This window comes from Narcine bancroftii, chromosome 12, assembly GCF_036971445.1.
Source record: "Narcine bancroftii isolate sNarBan1 chromosome 12, sNarBan1.hap1, whole genome shotgun sequence".
In the NCBI taxonomy this organism is placed as follows: Eukaryota; Metazoa; Chordata; class Chondrichthyes; order Torpediniformes; family Narcinidae; genus Narcine; species Narcine bancroftii.
The window spans coordinates 5495583-5514849 of record NC_091480.1 but is presented as its reverse complement, the minus strand read 5'-3'; the positions used below and the strand labels follow the sequence as shown (position 1 = coordinate 5514849).

At 45.1% G+C, this 19267-nt stretch overlaps 1 protein-coding gene across 9 annotated transcripts in view; it reads left to right on the top strand.

Annotated features, from left to right (window-relative positions):
• capn15 (calpain 15) overlaps positions 1-19267 on the top strand; it is a 203123-nt gene that overhangs the window by 167960 nt on the left and 15896 nt on the right. The window lies entirely within an intron of this gene.

Below are 19267 nucleotides of genomic sequence, written 5' to 3'. Positions count from 1 at the left end.
CAGCACAGTTGGCAGAGCAGTTAGTGCCACACCTTTATAGCGCCAGTGACCGAGACTGGGGTTCGAATCCCATGCTGTCTGTAAGGAGTTTGTATGTTCTCCCTGTGTCTCCATGGGTTTTCCCCGAGGGCTCCAGTTTCCTCCCACCATTCGAAACATAGCAGGGGTGCAGGTTAATGGGTGTAAATTGAGCGGCATGGACATGTGGGCTAAAATGGCTGTTACTGGGCTGTATGTCTAAATTTTAAAAAAATTAATAACCTCTAGCACAAACACCTCTGGAATCTCTGACCTGAGTGAAGACTAGTAGCTCCTGTTCATCTAATCCCAGGTGTAAATTGTTTAGGCTGGACCATTTGAGGGGATACTTGAGAGCCAATTACAGTTCTCTGGAACCATACTAAAAATAGACCTTCTGGAGACAGTTTGTAGGTCAACTGCTGTTGGAAGAAAGGAATGACTGGTGAGGTTAGAATTGCACCTGGGCCTCACTGTGGAAGGAGGGAGGATTTCCTTTCTCAAGGACAACTGGGAATCAGAGAAGCCTTCACAACCTTGGTCAGCTTCACTGAGACCAGGGAAACTGTCGGCCAGATAGAGACCAGTGTTTGTCACGAGGAAGATCCGATAATCCAGCATTAGTTGTGGGGGTGGGGGTGGGGGGGGGGTGTTGTAGAATAGCAGACATTGAGAACACTTGAGCAGACTCAGCATGGATCTATGCAATCAAAATCCTGTTTGACAAGCAGGCTCAGGATTTTAGAGGATGCAAAGCAGGAGCCATTATGTGCAGTGTATTTGAATATCCAGCAAGCATTTAATGAAGATCACTGTAGTATATAAGACCCAACAGGGGTCTGTGCTGTTCCCACATCGACCTTGCTATTTACGTCAGAATCCACAAGGCACGGGGAAAACTGATCATCCCTGAACCCAAGGAATTGCTTGGGAAGTGGAGTGGAGATGAGAGTTAACTAACAGTAAACAGAGATTTGGGGTAAATGGGCCATTTTCAGATTGGAGACTGCTCCATGGATCAGTGGTGGAGGGGACCCAACTGTTTACAGTCTGTGCTCATGAACTGAGGAAAGGACTGCATGTAATGGAGGCAGATTTGCTTCTCATACAAAGGTGGGTGAGGGGACCTTGGCTTAAGGAAATAGTACATTGATGATATTCTTTGGCTTGGCTTCGCGAAGATTAATGGAGGGGTAATGTCCACATCAGCTGCAGGCTCGTTGGTGGCTGACCAGTCCGATGCGGGACAGGCAGACACAGTTGCAGTGGTTGCAAGGGAAAATTGGTTGGTTGGGGTTGGGTGTTGGGTTTTTCCTCCTTTGTCTTTTGTCAGTGAGGTGGGCTCTGCGGTCTTCTTCAAAGGAGGTTGCTGCCCGCTGAACTGTGAGGCGCCAAGATGCACGGTTTGAGGCGAGATCAGCCCACTGGTGGTGGTCAATGTGGCAGGCACCAAGAGATTTCTTTAGGCAGTCCTTGTACCTCTTCTTTGGTGCACCTCTGTCTCGGTGGCCAATGGAGAGCTCGCCATATAACACGATCTTGGGAAGGCGATGGTCCTCCATTCTGGAGACGTGACCTACCCAGCGCAGTTGGATCTTCAGCAGCGTGGATTCGATGCTGTCGGCCTCTGCCATCTCGAGTACTTCGATGTTAGGGATGAAGTCACTCCAATGAATGTTGAGGATGGAGCGGAGACAACGCTGGTGGAAGCGTTCTAGGAGCCGTAGGTGATGCCGGTAGAGGACCCATGATTCGGAGCCGAACAGGATTGTGGGTATGACAACGGCTCTGTATACGCTAATCTTTGTGAGGTTTTTCAGTTGGTTGTTTTTCCAGACTCTTTTGTGTAGTCTTCCAAAGGCGCTATTTGCCTTGGCGAGTCTGTTGTCTACCTCGTTGTCGATCCTTGCATCCGATGAAATGGTGCAGCCGAGATAGGTAAACTGGTTGACTGTTTTGAGTTCAGTGTGCCCGATGGAGATGTGGGGGGGGCTGGTAGTCATGGTGGGGAGCTGGCTGATGGAGGATCTCAGTTTTCTTCAGGCTGACTTCCAGGCCAAACATTTTGGCAGTTTCCGCAAAAAAGGACGTCAAGCTCTGAATGGGCAACTAAAGCGGCATCATCTGCAAAGAGTAGTTCACGGACAAGTTGCTCTTGTGTCTTGGTGTGAGCTTGCAGGTGCCTCAGATTGAAGAGAGTGCCATCCTTACGGTACTGGATGTTAACAGCGTCTTCATTGTTGAGGTCTTTCATGGCTTGTTTCAGCATCATGCTGAAGAAGATTGAAAAGAGGGCTGGTGCGAGAACGCAGCCTTGCTTCACGCCATTGTTAATGGAGAAGGGTTTAGAGAGCTCATTGCTGTATCTGACCCGACCTTGTTGGTTTTCGTGCAGTTGGATAACCATGTTGAGGAACTTTGGGGGGCATCCGAGGCGCTCTAGTATTTGCCAAAGCCCTTTCCTGCTCATGGTGTCGAAGGCTTTGGTGAGGTCAACAAAGGTGATGTAGAGTCCTTTGTTTTGTTCTCTGCACTTTTCTTGGAGCTGTCTGAGGGCAAAGACCATGTCAGTAGTTCCTCTGTTTGCGCGAAAGCCGCACTGTGATTCTGGGAGAACATTCTCGGTGACACTAGGTATTATTCTATTTAGGAGAATCCTAGCGAAGATTTTGCCTGCAATGGAGAGCAGTGTGATTCCCCTGTAGTTTGAGCAGTCTGATTTCTCGCCTTTGTTTTTGTACAGGGTGATGATGATGGCATCACGAAGGTCCTGAGGCAGCTTTCCTTGGTCCCAGCAGAGCTTGAAAAACTCTTGCAGTTTGGCATGCAGAGTTTTGCCGCCAGCCTTCCAGACCTCTGGGGGGATTCCATCCATACCTGCTGCTTTGCCACTTTTCAGTTGTTTGATTGCCTTATATGTCTCTGAGCACATGCGCCCACACACACTGACACGCAAGTGCGTGCGCGCACACACACACACACGTACCCGACGTGTGTAGGGGCAGTGGGATAGATACTCCGGCCTTGCCTGTTGTCTGCTGTCAGACCGTTCCCAAAGTTTTATTAAAGGCTCTGTGGTTTCTATCGACATTGGATCCAGCTGGCTGTCACCCCTCCATCATCGGTGGGTGTTTTCCTTGCTACGTTAGTCAGTGCTGTGCAGATTTGCCGCAGAGTCTCTTCACATCTCGGCTCAGACCAGTCAGCACTTGTCTGTTTTGTTTTTTTGGAGAATCTTTATTAATGTACCGAAATACATGCCGTGAATCTGAAGAGAACCCCTGTGTTACAAGACTGTGTCCATTGCGTGCCGCGTTCACGGAATGATTCAGTGCGAGACTTGATGTCTGGGCTTTCGGTGTTTTGAAAATGTAAGGAAAATAACCAGGACTTGCTACGAATACTAAGCACATTTTGCACTGGTTCTTCACATCCTGTGTCCCTGTTTGAAAGCCTGCCTGAACTAGGGAGAGACTGATGTACTGAATTTACCGTGAAATAATCTGCAACTGATACTTCTAATCAGTATGATGTTGGATCAAATTATGCTGAAAGGCTCAAAGACATTTGTATTTGGATTTAGCAACGAAATGAAAGCGTCTCTCTCTCTCTCTCTCTCTTCTCCCATGAGTTGTAAGTTATTGATCTCGGAGCAAAATGACCAGGTGCAGTTACATAATGTAGGAACAATGGTTGTGTCAGGAGTAATTGCTCTAGAGCAGCCCCTCTTAACCTTTTATTGGCTCTGCCCCCCCCCACCCAGGACTCTGCTCAAAATTGATGGGCCCCCCTTCCCTGTGAAGCAGTCAGGTTTTGGTTTCTCGTGTACTTCTCTCAGAATCATAATTTATTGACATGAACATGTGTCACAAAACTCGTTGTTTTGCAGTCGTTGCAAAGATCACAGTAAAAAAATAAAAGAATTAGTGCAAAAGGAGAGAAAGGGAGGTCATGTCTGTGGTTCACTGTCCATTCAGAAATCAGATGGCAGAGGGGAAGAAGCTTTTTTTGTACCGTTGGCTTTTACTTAAATTTTGTTCAGATGCCTGCCAACCTTGTTCCATACCTTGATGAAGGGTTTAAGACCAAAACGTTGGTTATGTATCTTAAAGGACAGTTTGACGTGCTGAGTTTCCCCAACATTGTGCTTTTACTTCAGCCACAGTGTCCGCAGATTTTCATGTTGTACTTTTATTAAAAGTGCCGTAGGGTTCCGTTGAGAATGCCTGCTCTAGAAACAATATAAAAGTAGATCACCATGATTCTGGAGCAGTTTGTGAAGCTTTGCACCTTTTTGATGAACTCCTTTTGAACTAATACCAATGATACCCTTCCCATTGTGTCCGACTTCAGAATAGCGCCAGACCACAGGAGGATCAAGCAGTCACCAGAAGTGATGGGATTTCACAATCGTACCTAATTACTTCACTGGTCAGAAACCCAAGAACCTCCTGACCATTTCCCAGAGGAAACCTGAGCCTGGTCATGGTTGAGGAGGTTTGTCCAATGCCCTGACCTTAGCATGAAGGAACCAATAACCCATTTGGGATCCTTCACTAATTTTAAAATGTATTTACAGCATGGTAGAATCTGGTTCCAGTCATTCAAATCCATGCCGCCCAATGACACCCAAATTAACCCTGCAACCTCAGCCAGCCAGTGCTGTATGGTGCCTAACTTGCCATAAAGTGTTTTGATAACATTAGGGGATGACATGCCCACCTCCCAGTCTGTGGTCATGGTAGGGATCCTCAATAATTCTTGGAGCCCTACTTAAGCAACGCTCCAAGTGAATGACATTAGATTTCAGGTTCAGATTTCTTGTCAGAGTACAGACACAACATCACTTACAACCCTGAGACTCTTTTTCCTGCGGGCCAGGCAAATTACCATTTATTGGTAGTGCAGAAAAAACTGTACACAGCGTAAACATGTAAAGAACTGTAAACAGATAACGACCATAAACAAACTGCGCAATACGGTTTGAAAGATACATTGAATGTAAGAGGAATCTTAAGAGAGGAATTAGGAAAGCTAAAAGAAGGTACGAGGAAACTATGGCAAGCAGGGTGAAAACTAATCCAAAAGAGTTCTACAAATATGTTAATGGTAAGAGGAAAGCTAGAGACAAAATTGGTCCCTTGGAAAATCAGAGCGGAAAACTGTGTGTGGAGCCTAGAGAAATGGGGGAGATATTGAACAGTTTCTTTTCTTCGGTATTCACTAAGGAGAAGGATATTGGGAGATGTGAGATAAAAAAAGCAAATTGGGTAAATATGGGGAATATAGAGATTACAAAAGGTGTAGTTTTAAGGCTTTTGAAGAATATAAATGTGGATAAGTCTCCGGGACCAGACGGGATCTTCCCCAGGACATTGAGAGAAGTGAAGGAGGAAATAGCAGAGGCTCTGGCAGTAATTTTCCAAATGTCATTAGATATGGGGATAGTGCCGGAGGATTGGCACATTGCGCATGTGGTGCCGTTATTTAAAAAGGGTTCAAGGAGGAAGCCTGGCAACTATCGGCCTGTAAGTTTGACGTCTGTGGTAGGTAAATTAATGGAGAAAATTCTTAGAGATAGTACTTATAAACATCTGGATAGACAGGGTCTGATCAGGAGCACTCAACATGGATTTGTGGGAGGAAGGTCATGTTTGACCAATCTGATTGAATTTTTTGAAGAGGTAACTAGGAATGTGGATGAGGGTAGCGCAGTGGATGTTGTCTATATGGACTTCAGTAAGGCCTTCGATAAGGTACCACATGGAAGGTTAGTTAGGAAGGTGCAGTCTTTAGGTATAAATTTTGAGATAGTCAAATGGATTGAACATTGGCTGAAAGGGAGAGGCCAGAGAGTGGTAGTGGATAATTGTCTGTCAGGTTGGAGGCCGGTGACCAGTGGTGTGCCTCAAGGATCTGTATTGGGCCCATTGTTGTTCGTTATATACATTAATGATCTAGATGATGGGGTGGTGAATTGGATTAGTAAATATGCAGACGATACTAAGATAGGTGGAATAGTGGATAATGAAGAAGGTTTTCAAGGATTGCAGAGGGATTTGGGCTGCTTAGAAAAGTGGGCTGAAAAATGGCAGATGGAATTTAATGCTGATAAGTGTGAGGTGCTTCATTTTGGTAAGAAGAATCAGAATAGGACATATGTGGTAAATGGGAGAGCATTGATGAATACAGAAGAGCAGAAAGATTTAGGAGTAACGGTACATCGTTCCCTGAAGGTAGAAACTCACGTGAATAGGGTGGTGAAGAAGGCTTTTAGTATGCTGGCCTTTATCAATCATTGCATGGAATATAGGAGTTGGGAGGTGATGTTGAGACTGTATAAGACGTTGGTGCGGCCTAATTTGGAGTTCTGTGTGCAGTTCTGGTCGCCTAATTATAGGAAGGATATAAACAGAGTGGAGAGAGTGCAGAGAAGGTTTACCAGAATGTTACCTGGGTTTAAGCATCTAGAGTATAGGGAGAGATTGGACAGATTAGGTCTTTATTCTTTGGAGCGTAGAAGATTGAGAGGGGATTTGATAGAAGTATTTAAGATTATGAAAGGGATAGACAGAGTGGATGTGGAAAGACTATTTCCGTTAAGAGGAGGAAAGATTAAAACAAGAGGACATGAGTTAAGAATTAAGGGGCAGAGGTTTAGAGGTAACATGAGGGGGAACTTCTTTACTCAGAGAGTGGTAGCCGTGTGGAATGATCTTCCGGGAGAAATAGTGGCGGCGGAGTCAATTGTATTATTTAAGAAAAGGTTGGACAGGTATATGGATGAGAAGAAGATGGAGGGTTATGGGCATTGTGCAGGGAGGTGGGACTAGAAAGGGGTGTTTGGTTCGGTGCGGACTAGAAAGGCCTAATGGCCTGTTTCCGTGCTGTAATTGTTATGTTATGTTAATAAAGAGGAAAAGAAAATCAATAAAGTGCAAGAGTCCTTAAACCAGTCCCTGATTGAGTTTATTGTTGAGGAGTCTGATGGTGGAGGGGTAGCATCTGTTCCTGAACCTGCTGGTGCGAGTCTTGTGGCACCGATACCTCTTCCCTGACAGCAGCAGCGAGAACAGAGTGTGTGCTGGGTGGGGTGGATCCTTGATGATCGCTGCTGCTCTCAGACGGTGCCATTCCCTGTAGATGTTCTCAATAGTGGGGAGGGTTTTGCCTGTGATGTCCTGGGCTGTGTCCACTACCTTTTGCAGGACTTTACTCACAGGGGTATTGGTTTCCACGTACCAGATCGTGATGCAGTCGGCCACCACACTTTACTCCACACATCTGTAGAAATTTGCGAGGGTTTCTGGTGACAAATCAAACCTCCGCAAATTCCTGAGGGTCAAGGATTTTCAGACACAATCTCTTACAACATCAATATCCCCTTCCCCCCCCACCCTCCTTTCCCCAATACAACTGAGAATAATATCCCCTCCCCACTCCACCCTCCTTGCCCCAATACAACTGAGAATAATATCCCCTCCCCACCCCACCCTCCTTGCCCCAATACAACTGAGAATAATATCCCCTCCCCACCCCACCCTCCTTGTCCCAATACAACTGAGAATAAAGTCAAATAAACACAAATACCCCCCCCCGGTAGGATCAACGACCCCAACAGAAACCGAGGGATAAACCTATGGAGAAACAACCAAGGTGACCGGGTATCCAAAGGTAAGGAATAAAAAGAAAGGATGACTAATAGAACCCGTCCCCTTCTTTGATCCCAATCATTTCCCTTTTGGGTTGGGTTGTTTCAGTACCCTTGTTCCAAAGTCCACAATTCTCTCCTTTGTCTTTTCAAATTGAGACTCAGATGGCTTTTATTTGTTGTAAATAATAACACAGCCCATGTACAATGAATATAGGCAAAAGGGCCAGCAGGGAGGTGGTTGGCAGAATTCTGTGCTGCACAGAATGATAGATTTGGGAGATTGGGTCTTGGAAGGATGAGGTAAGATTTGATAGGTGCACGAAAGAGTTAGGGGCCTGGCAGTGGAACGTGGGGTCTACTACCTTTGATCAGGGATTGAGGACTAAAGGTGTAGAATAAAGGGGAAGGGAAATCGGAGTGAGGTGAGAGAAACCTTTCCACGTAGTACTTGTTTGATCCTGAACCCTCTGCCTGCACAAGTGCTGGAGGCAGGTTTCTTTGTTGCCTTTGGGACTACAATGGAGAAATGTTTGCAAGTCTGCGGAGAATGGGTCGGTGAGTGGAACTAGAGCGTTGCACTGATGGGAACCCAGTGTGAACATGATGGGCTGAATGGAATTGAAAATGCTTTGCAGGGAACATAGAGCAGCTCCACAAATCTTTTACCACACCTTTCGAAAGCGGTTGCAAGCAGAACTGGCAGTATTAAAGGTCGGACAGCTCCATTTTATCCCCATTCCGCGCCTGATAAATGGCACCAAGGTTATCTCCTGCAAAATCTCCATTGATATGTTTAGCTGGTCTCCACCACCTGACCCAGTTTTAATGAGCCACTCTCTTGAAGAGACACAGTGAATTTAAAACAGAACATAATAAATATACAAAGGGATCAATGTCCACCCTACCTGATAAAATAATCAATGTGGTACGACAGATCAATTCCTTATTGTCATGTAATAGTACAGAACATGTAATATTACACAAAATTGTGCCTTCTGCCTGCTGTAAGGCAAAGAGTCAGCATTAGTGTTACTTGGTGACCCTTACACAGCACAAGAGAAAGGGAAGTAAAAGAGAGTCCTTTCAGAGTCACTGAGTGTCCGTGGATTCCTGAAAACTCTGTGATCCTATGAGATCATACTCGTATAACACCAATTAAAAGCACAGAGCGGCATCCAAAATTGTAAATTCCTCCATCCATCCCTCCTTCAAAACTTGACATACAGGTGCTCCCTGACTTAGGACCATAATTGGGTCCAAAGGACCCGTCATGTCTCGGAATGGATGCAAGTCGGAATTGTGCCCATGGCTATGGAGAACCAAAGTCTTAAAGCCAACTTTTTATTCAAATCTTTTTTATCGTAGATTTGACGATAACAACTTAAAGCTTCCTGAATTTGTCAATCAACCTCGGTAAATCGTTCCACATTCTGGTCCATGCTTACCTTGTTACTCGGAATCCTGGGGTCCGTAGGCTGGGCACGGCCATCTTGATTCCTGTGTGCATGTGCGAGTCTTCGGTTGTTGCATGTGCAGTGTTGAAGTTCAGTTGGCCCAAGTGCGAGAGTTAAGCACACTAACGATATTGAATTTGCGCCCTTAACTCTCACGCATGGGCCAACTGAACTCCAAGGTGCAAACTCACCGTGTATGCGCCAACCAAAGACTCAGGCATGTGCACAGAAATCAAGAGAGCCTCACCCAGCCTACAGGCCGCGGACATCAACTAACAAGGTAAGGACACACATTTTGGCTCTTTCATGCCCTGTATCCCTGTTATAGTTTGTCCAATACAACATAAACCATGTAAATTTTATATTTTTCTTTATATATTTTAAAAAGAATTTTGGTCATATTTGTGGATGGATGTAGGTAGCATAGGTACCTGTATTATCGTACTGTTTAGCCTGAGTTCCTACTTGTTCTGGAAATGTTCATCAAGCAGCCAGCGTGGTTATGAACAGTCAGTTTCACGATGCCTTCCTCCCAGTCCTTCACAGCTTCGGGTGACCAACACAATCTATCTGAAATATACACCTTGGAAATCGGGTTAATGCAGTTCACACAAAACCCTCACGGTTTGCAATTGATTATTTGAACAAATGCTCCACGTGTCACTTTGGTTTCTTGCTGCCAACGGCAACATTTTCTCTTTTGACACAATATAGGAGCAGAAGTCGGCCTGTTGGTCCATTGAGTCCGCTCCACCATCTAATCATGAGCTGATCCATCCTCCCGCTCAGCCCCACTCCCCAGCTTTCTCCACGTAACCCTTGATGCCCTGACAAATCAAACAGCTGTCAATCTCTGCCTTCATACACCCAACAACCTCACCTCCACAGCCACCGGTGGCAACAAATTCCACAGACTCACAACTTTCTGACTAAAGAAATGTTTCTATGACTGTTTTAAATTGATGCCCTTTATCCTGAAGTTATGCCTTCCTATCCCAGAATCCCTTACTATGGGAAATATCCTTGTCACATCTCCCCTGTCTGGGCCTTTGTGTTATTATTGAATCAGATAAAGTTCAGCGTGTGGTTGTCAGGGTGGATGCGAAGATGAGGTTTCCCCTCCTTGAACAATCCAGAACTGGGGCACATATTTTCAGAGTAGAACATTGCATTCAATCAGAAGATCATGAATCTTTGGAATTCTCCGTCCCAGAAAGCTGTGGAGATTAAATCATTGAAAATATTGGGGATTGATATAAATAACCAAGGTTCTGGGGAGCAGACAGGAAAGAGATTTGATCAGCCATGATCTTATTGGATGGCAAAATAAGTTGGTGGGGAGGTGTGGCCAACTCCTGCTCCTCTGCTTCATGTTCGTTGTCTCATCAATACTTGAATCAACTTGTTTCAAAGAACAGTCCAGGCTTTTGCATGTAACTGAAGTTCCTCCACCCAGAGATAAATCTCCTGTAAATGTTCCTCCCCGTCTCTCCCAAGGCCTGGAGCTTCTAGTCCCTGTCTGGACACAGTACTAAAGCTGGATCTATGAGAGGCTCAGTATAATTTCCCTCGGTGTTTTGAACACCATTCCAATGTTTTTTTCCCACTTTTCACAATCAATATTTCCAGCCTGTCACTGTGAGTCTGCTTGTTTCTTCACTGGACAGTGCAGTTGTGGATCAATGCAGTGATAAACCTTCAATCCCTCCTCAAGAAGGATTATAGTGCCAACAGTTTATTCCCTGAACTTATTTTGCTAACTTATCTTGTTCCTTTTTAAAGGAGTTCTGTGTCATACAGTATTTTCATTCTCATTGTACTTTATTCATTGGTTACACTGGACAACAAAGATTTTGCTCCCTGAACACTTTTGGGTGTATTTTATGGATTTTGGCCTGCTGATCACAGAAATCTCCTTAAAATCTTTCTAACAAGAACTGTTTTTTAGATATAACCCATTTTTGTGATTTCCTGACCTATTTTAAATCTGCTTCAAGAAGACAAAACCTTGAAGTACAACATGTTGTTGAAAATTAATTTTCTGCTTCCACACTTGGACGTCTTCCCCACTGATCTTGGTGCCGTCAGTGATGAACACAGTGAAAGGTTTCACCGGGACATTGTGACCCTGGAAAAGCAGGATCAGTGCTGGCCGACTATTGTCGGACACTGGCACGAGAGGCATCAGATGCTGAGTCCAAATGAAAATCACTGGCAAAGCATTTTTAGGTCAGTTGAACTAACACAATGTGTCAGCCTCATTATACGATTACACAGGCTGAATTCAATCAAAGTTAATTGAATGTTTCTCCAACTTCCTACATGATACAGAAAATCATAAATTATCTTTGTGTTCAGCTTGAAGTTGTGTATTATAATCCCCAAAGTTTTTCAGGAAGCAAACCTTTTGAAATAGTTTGTTGTTCAGTGTAATTTGCTATGAAATGATCCTCTAATTACTCATGTCCTTATTGAGTAGGTTCACTGCAGGGTGAGTGAGCTTGGACACTGCGCAGACAGGGACAAAGCCTGGATTGTCACTCATTCACATGGCTTTCCGTTCTCAGTCTCGACCCAAAACATTGGCAATTTTCTCCCCTCAACCCCCCACCAACCACCACACAGATACTGTTTGATCCACTGAGTTCAGTGAAACATGAAGGGGTAAAACACAGGATTCTGTTGACATCTTTCATTCAGAAATTTCTCATGATCCCCCACACCTTGATGAAGGGCTCAAGCCCGAAACGTTGGTTCTGTATCTTCACCGTTGCTACATAAAGGCACTGTTTGACCTGCTGAGTTTCTCCAGTGAAACATGAAAGTCTGCAGACACTGTGATTGTAGTGTAACACACCAAAATGGTGGAGGAACTCAGCCGATCTCGCAGGATCCATAGGAGACAAATCTATATCACTGTCGTTTCGGCCCTGAGCCCTTCTTCAAGGAATAGGCACAGAATAAGCAAAGAACAAGAAATCTCAGAATCTGGGTGAAGATTCACCCCGCCAACAAAAGGGGTTAATTAGATATAAGGGGAATGGTGAGAATTAATTTTGTCTGTGCGTAGACAGAGGGAAAAGGGAGAGAGCAGGGGGAAGGAAATAGGGGTGGGAGAAGTAGGGTGGGGTTTTTAATCAAAGCTAGAGAAGTTGATGTTAATGCCATCCGGCTGGAGGGTGTCCAAATGGAAAGTGAGGTGTTGTTCCTCCAATTTGTGGATGGTCTCAGTCTGGCAATGCATGAGACCATGGACAGACATGTTGGCAAGGGAATGGGATGGGGAATTAAAATGGGTGGCTATTAGGAGATTCATGTTATTGTAGCGGACAGAGCTGAGGTGCTTAACAAGGCAATCTCCCAGTCTTTGACCAGTCTCCGACGAAGAGGAGACCACAGCGGGAGCACCAGATACAGTAGGACGACACCTGCAGATTCACAAGTGAAATGTTGCTTCACGTGGAAGGACTGTTTGGGGCCCCAGGATGGTGCTGAGGGAGGAGGTGTGGGCACAAGTGGAGCATCTCCTGCGGTCACAGAGATAGGTACCAAGGGGGCAATTGGTGGGGTGGGAGGAATGGACAAGGGAGTCACAAAGGAAGTGGTCTCTGCAGAAGGCAGAGAGAGGAGGAGAGGGGAATGGTGGGATCACATAGTAGATGGAAGAAATGTTGGAGAATGTGTTGGATAAAGAGTCTGGTGGGGTGGTAGGTGAGGAAGAGAAGGATCCTGTTCTTGTTCCACTGGGTTTCTCCAGCAGATAGATGGTTTAGGTTTCCTCTACTGGCCCTGTCTCAGTATTACCCACTGGTGTCACTTAGTGCCCGCTTTGTAAAGGGCTTTTACCTGCAATTGCTGGGAATGGAATGTTTTTGGTGTTCTTCTCTTTCTTTGCCTTGGCTTTGCAGACGAAGATTTATGGAGGGGTAAATGTCCACGTCAGCTGCAGGCTCGTTTGTGGCTGACAAGTCCGATGTGGGACAGGCAGACACGGTTGCAGGGGAAAATTGGTTGGTTGGGGTTTGGTGTTGGGTTTTTCCTCCTTTGTCTTTTGTCAGTGAGGTGGCTCTGCGGTCTTCTTCAAAGGAGGTTGCTGCCCGCAACCTATATCACTGTACCATTAAAAGATGTCAATAGCTGACTCCAAAATGACAGAAGTCGTCTTTTATCAAACTCCTGAAAGGACTTCACGAGTAAAATTATGCTGCCTTTGCTCCTTACCCACTAACCTCCTTCTGTAAGCTCAGGCCTGAAATGTCAGTTTTATACCTTCACCTCCTGTGGATGCTGCGAGACCTGCTGAGATCCTCCAGCATTTCTGTGTTTTTACTCCAATGTCTGGAGATTTTTGTGGTTCATTCTGTAACTCTGTTCTGCCTATACTGACTTACCTCTGTACTCAGTATGGGATGTCAAACTGGACTGCTCACAAAACAACCTGTCTCACTGCATCTTGTTATGTGTGGGATTGAACTTGAATGGCTCTAGTGTCCTGGAGCCTGATGTCTGTGGGTTTATGTGGATCAGGATTATGAGTGGGGCTGTGTTCAGCAGTGTGTCCATTTGATGGGAGTTTGGATCAGGTTTATCCATCAAGTGGACAGATTTATTGAAGCAGCTTTGCTCTATGACCTCCAGAGATTCCTCTTGTGTGATAAAGACTCATTGTTGGGAGTGAAAGGCTAAATCACTTTGGTTCTGAATAACCAAAAACCTTTAGTAATTGTTCCTGACAGAGCAAGAGATAGTTTCTTCCTCTGTAGGGGACTCGTGAAGAAATGTCTGCAAATGATCGTAGAACACAGAGGGAAACACATAAAGCTGATCACATTCTTTAACCTAATGGATTGTCAAGTCTGGTGCAACATCACTGAGGAAGCCTCCACCACTCCAATTAGACAAATATTTCTTTGTATTCTGTGTAATAGGTACGCGTTATGGGGAGAAGGCAGGGGTGCAGGGCTGAGTGGGAGAATGGATTAGACTCCTATATCTTACGTTCTATTGTTTACTCCTCCCCAATGAGGCATGTGCACATGATATGGCTTCTCACCACAGATCCGTTGTTACTGGTCTTTATGGGCATAGATCTGTTCCTAGTTCACACATCAAAACAACAATCATGTACCCATCAGAGCAGCCAAATCTTTATCGATACTTCATTAAAATGCATGTAATTGGTGAAGTTGATGACATTAATACTTACACACAAAAGTGCGAGAGGAACTCAGCCGGTGTTGCAGCGTCCATAGATGGTAAGGATATATAACTGACATTTCGGGCCCAAGCCGTTGGGAAGTCTCTCTTTCTCTCTCTTTTTCTCTCTCTGTCTCTCTCTCCCTTTCTCCTCTGTCTCCTTTCCCCCAGCTTTGGACTCACAGAGCCAATCCCCCCCCCCCCCCCCCATCTCAATCAATTCTCTCCTTTCCCCTCTCCTGTCCTCCCATCCTTTTGTCTGTTGGTCTGTACTCCTCTCCTTCCCTGCCTTCTAATTCAGGAGCTTGCTTGCTTTTTACTCATACCTTGAAGAAGGGCTCAGGCCCAGAACATGGACACGCGAGACTGGCTGAGTTCCACCAGCATTTCTGTGTTTTTACTCCAATCGCAGTACCTGCAAACTTTCCTGTTTCACTCCTTACTTAATGTGGCCTGTGTGTATATTTACAGCTTGTGTGTGAGAAACTCAGGGTTTCCCCTCTCTCCCCACCCCCTCCCTTCCTCCCCACCCCCTCCCTTCCTCCCCACCCCCTCCCTCCTTCCCAACCCCTCCCTCCTGCCCTTACCATCCCAACCCCCCCACTCCCCTTCCCATCCCAACCCCCTCCCTCCTCCCCTTCCCATCCCAGACATGTTTGATAACCTATGTGTCTGTGGCCTGAGCACCATCCTTCCACCCATTCCATTCTGGTCTATTCCCACTGCCCACCAGTGTGTGTGTGTTTGTATGTCCCCATTTTCCTCTCAGCGACAGATGTGAATGGGTCTCTGTCCCATTGTTCGAACAGACATAGTTCATAGACAGGACGTTGGTTTTCACAGCTGCACCATTACTCCAACTGTGTCTTGTTGGGCACCCTCCTGTCAAGGTGAATGACAGCACGACAGAGAGACTGATCTGTTCTCAAAACCACACCATTGTTGTCTGCTTCAGTATAGAGTCCTGCTTGGAGTTGGGGGAGGGTTCTGGGGAAGCAGGAGGGATGAGACTCTCAAGCAATTTGAAACCAGAGAAAAGAATGTTGAGATGCTGTGGTGGAAAGTGTGCTGACCGGCTGCATCACGGTCCGGAATGGGGACCCCAATACCCCGAGTGTAAATCCCTACAAAAGGTAGTGGACACAGCCCAGGACATCCCCTCCATCGAGAACATCTATAGGGAACGTTGCCATCAGAGGGCAGCAGCGATCATCAAGGACCCACACCACCCAGCACACGCTCTGTTCTCATTGATGCCGTCAGGAAAGAAATATCGGTGTCACAAGACTCGCACCATCAGGTTCAGGAACAGAACTCGGACTCCTCAACAACAAACTCAATCAGAGACTCATTTAAGGACCCGTACTTTTGCACTTTATTGATTTTTATCCCCCTCTGTATTGGACAGTCATTTGCTTAACTATTTGTTTACACGTGTTCGTTATGTGCAGTTTTATTTTGCACTGCCAATAAGTGGTAATTCTACCTTGCCTGCAGGAAAACGAATCTTAGGGTTGTATGTGATGTCATGTATGACCTCTGACTGTAAATCTGAAATCAGCCATTGTTCAGAAAAGCAAGGGCAGGAGAGGGAGCTGTCTTGGTATAAGTCATGATAAACAGAGCAGGTTTGTGCCTGTTTCTCAGGGCAGGATCAGCAAACACCAGAATACATCTGTACAAAGTGAAGAGAGGGAAGTTGAGGGAAGATGTCAGGGGGAAGTGTTTTTGCACAGAGAGTTGTGGGAGGCTGGAATGTCTTGCCAGGGATGGTGGAGGCTGGAACATTAGGAGCATTTAAGAGTCTCTTAGACCAGCCAGATGGACGGAAGAAAAAGGGAGGGTTTAATATTTTTAAAATAAAAATATATAGGTTGGCACAACATCAAGGGCTGAGGGGCCTGTACTGTGCTATAGTGTTCTATGTTTGGATGAGCTCAGACTGTACAGGATCTCATCACCAGTCAAATGAGCAGGCACTGGAATCTTGGGCAAGCAGCTGGGAGGGGTCAGTAGTTTAGGCAATGTCCAAGGAGAGAAGTGGTCCGTCAGCATCTCAAGTAGGGACCCTTTATGAATGGTCCAATTGTAAGCTTCTCCTAAACATCTCTCCTACTGACAGGAACCAATTTAATTGAACAGTCGCGGCCTGTATATACCATCAGTAAACATTGTGGGTATGTACCTATTGGTTCTTAATAACCACATTGGTTAAACTGCCACAAAGCATGGGTTAACGAGGAAAAGCAGTATCCATGGAGAAATGTTTCACAAATGCACCACTAGACCGTGGTCACAGTCTCTGGGAAACCTCGGCCCTTGGCCCTCCATCGACTGCAGACTACCATTCATTCTCTCGTGAACTTCCTAAGACTTTCTGCTTTTTCTCTTTGATCTTCCGTCTCCTGAGTTTTATCTCTCGTCAATTTCTGTTCTCAATAATTCAGCCGTGTCCCTGATTCCAATCCCCAGCTACTCTTCATCTTTCTGCAGTCCCACTCCGTGCAATCCATCATGCCTTTGTTTCTCTCTCTTCTCCTATTCTCTATCCCTCGATCAATACTGTACACTAAAGTCTCCCTTGTTTGATGACCCTCCATTGCTCGTACAATCCTGGATAAGTTGATTAATGTTTCTTATGAAGAACTGTGCCTCGTTAACACATTCCTTGCAGATTTAATTGATGTTGTTGTTTATAGGACTAAACCTCATTAGTACATTTCTTGCAGATTAATGGACGCTGTGCTGCTGTTAATCATCAGTTTCACGTGTAACACAGTTGCAGCTCGTCCTGTGCCTCTCGCCTCCACAGTCCTGACATCTGCAGGCTGTGATGTTTCATTATGCTCTTTGTAGAAAGCATCGTTTGTGACTTGATTGACCATCTTCCAACCTTCCACCCACATTAGCGCAGAGATGGTACACGAAGCAGTTGCTGTAATTTTTGAGACATTTACTTTAAACAATAATGGTTTTAGTACAAATACATTATGGGAAATATGGTTTATCAATGAAAACACATTCTGTTTGTTTCAGCCACAGAGACACGAGGTGGCAGAGTTGGACAGCTGTCCCACCACATCCCACTCTCCTGCATTAATATGAACATAAGGAATAGGAGCAGGAGTCAGCCATTCGGCCCGTCGAACCTGCTCCCCATTCAATGTGATCACATCTGATCTGATGATTGGCTCACCTCCACCTACCTGCCTTTTCCCCATATCCCTTAATTCCAGCCTTGTCTTAAATGTATTTACTGAGGTCCCCTCCACTGCTTCAATGGGCAGTGAATTCCTACATTTTTGAATCTTGAGGCTACATCCCCTAGTTCTGGTCTCCCCACCAATGGAAACAACATACCTTTATCTTATCTATACCTTTCATAATTTTATATGTTTCTATAAGATCACGTCACATTCTTCTAAATTCCGGTGAGTACAGTCCCAAACAACTCAATCTCTCCTCATCCCTGGAATCAACCTGGTGAACCCCCTCTGCTCTGCTCCAAAGCCAGTCCATCCTTCCTCAAGTAAGGAGAGCAGAACTGCCCACAGTTCTCCAGATACAGCCTCACCTTGCACAGCTGCAGTGTAAACTTCCCTGCTCAATCCCTCTAACAATAAAGGCCAGCGTTCCATTTGCCTTCTTGATAGCCTGCTGCACCTGTAACGGGCTTGCATAGGGACGACTCACGGAATTGTTTTCCAGCATTTATTCGCTCCCTGCAGAAGACAATATTACCCAGCAATTGCCATCTGGTTTTTCTTCCTTCTGCACCTTTGCTCCCTCATGGTGCAACTGACATTCTTTTTCTCTAACTACATACAGATACTTTATTTTAACATTTCAATATGTACTCAACTCGTGTACACAATATTAGCCGAGAGCGATTTAAATTGACAGGAAAACATTTCAACTAAATTACAGTCTTCTCAAACCAGGAAAAAGTGGGAACAGTGTCACCCGGTGGGCAAGTTAAAAACTGCATCGAGCTAAATGACAAGGAAAATTCATACCTGCAGAAAATAATAAAATATATCAATTGCCTCTGGTTTTTCTTCCTTTCTCCACCTTTGTTCCTAAGTGTGCAAAACAACAGAATTTTCACAGAATTCTCAGTAACACTACGTTGGTCACATTGTCAGCCACATGGTGCCAAAAACAAGTTAAATAAAAACATCCATAAAACTTAAATTAATGGTCAAAACAATACAAAACCAGCTATTAGAAATAAACAATATACATTAAGACTGACAACATAAACAATTCATTTTCCAAAGAAACTGAAAACAAAAATGCCCATCAGCATTTCCCCAGTTACCCTGATGGTGGAACCGACATGACGTACAGAAGGGGTGTTGCAAAAATCACTCCCACTGGTAACATTGTTAAAATAACACTAAATACAAAGAACTCATTCAGATAAAATTCACAAATACAGAATTGGGAATAAAAATGATTAAAATGTATTTTTCACGCTGTTACTCCCCTGCAAACCAACCTTTTGCGATTCATCCACGAGCATCGCAAGTCCTTCTGCACATCAGCGTGCTGCAGTTGCTTGCCATTTAAATAATATTCTGATCTTGCATTTTCCCTTCCAAAGTGGATAGCCTTAGACCTGCCAACATTGCCCTCCGTCTGCACCCCTTTTCTACTGCTCACTCAAACACTTACGGCAAAGGTGCTAGAATCTTCAGCAATGGGAAGTGGGTCAGGCAGCATCCGTGGAGAGAGAGAGAGAGTGTCAGTCAATCGTTATTATGGTTAAAGTTGGAAGAGGTGATGTTATCAAGAGAGGATGGAGTAAAGGACATGAGGGTAAGGGTCCGGGGGAAGGGCTGGGTTCTTCACCTTCTCCCCAAATCTATCTCCCCCTCCCTGCCTCGCCATCTCCTCCACCTTCTCCCCATTGCCCAACCACCTTTTAGCCCCTTCTAACTGT